We start from the raw sequence: 1,086 nt of genomic DNA, 5'->3' as shown, positions 1-1,086 counted from the left end.
TGCCCGTTCTGATGGCCTGAGTATTTTTAATAAACCCTACTGGGACTTTGATCTTGAGGAAAAATATTTACCGAGCTTTCGGCTTCTTCGAAAAATTTCGTAATACCGAAATTTAGGGTTTTTCGCCCAATTTCCGGTCATTTGAATCATCATTTGAATCAATCTACTACATTTTCTGACCCTTGTCTAATGGCATACTAGACTCATGGTTCAGACAAGAACAATCTGATCGTCCGCGACTCGACAATCCAAAGGATACTCGACCATTCTTTTTTTTTTTTTTTTTTTTAAGGGTTTATACATTCTCCCCCCGTTAACAGAATTCGTCCTCAAATTCTAAGGCTCTGAGGGGCCTCCTTCTTCCATTACAACGTCATCTTGGAAAATCTCCGGGTGATCGGTTTTAAATCTCGTTTCATCCTCCCAAGTAACATGAATCCTGTTTTGTCTTCCCCAGAACACTTGTACTTGAGAAATCTCACAATTTTTGAGCTTCCGAATACGCCGTTCTCCTAATCTGATTGGTCCTTCCGGATATGTAAGGTTTGTCTCCAACTCCTCGATTCTTTCGGTCTCAACAACACTTGAATCCCGTATATGTTTCCGAAGCATGGAAACATGGAATACTGGATGTAGATGCATATCTGCTGGCAGATCCAATCGGTAAGCTACCTCACCAACTTTCCCGATGAACTTGTACGAACCAATGAATCTGACCGCAAGTTTCCCAACCTTCCCAAATCTGTCCTTCCCTTTTTGGGCTGTAACCTTCAAGTAAACCCAATCTCCTATCTCGAAAGTTACCTCTCTTCTTGACTGGTCTGCGTACTTCTTCTGACGGTCCTGAGCCTTCTTCATGTTGGCCTGAATCGTCTCCAACTTAATCATGGTCTCCTGAACAATAGGTGACCCAAACATTCTTCTTTCGCCCACTTCCGTCCAACACATAGGCGTCTTGCATGGCCTTCCGTATAATGCTTCATAAGATGACATCCTTATGCTCGAATGATGACTGTTGTTGTATGAGAACTCGACCAATGGTAAATGCTTCTCCCAAGTTCCTGCCCAATCGAGAATACACATCCG

The sequence above is a fragment of the Brassica oleracea genome, chromosome C3, assembly GCF_000695525.1.
Source record: "Brassica oleracea var. oleracea cultivar TO1000 chromosome C3, BOL, whole genome shotgun sequence".
In the NCBI taxonomy this organism is placed as follows: domain Eukaryota; kingdom Viridiplantae; phylum Streptophyta; class Magnoliopsida; order Brassicales; family Brassicaceae; genus Brassica; species Brassica oleracea.
Note: the sequence above shows the minus strand (reverse complement) of the source record.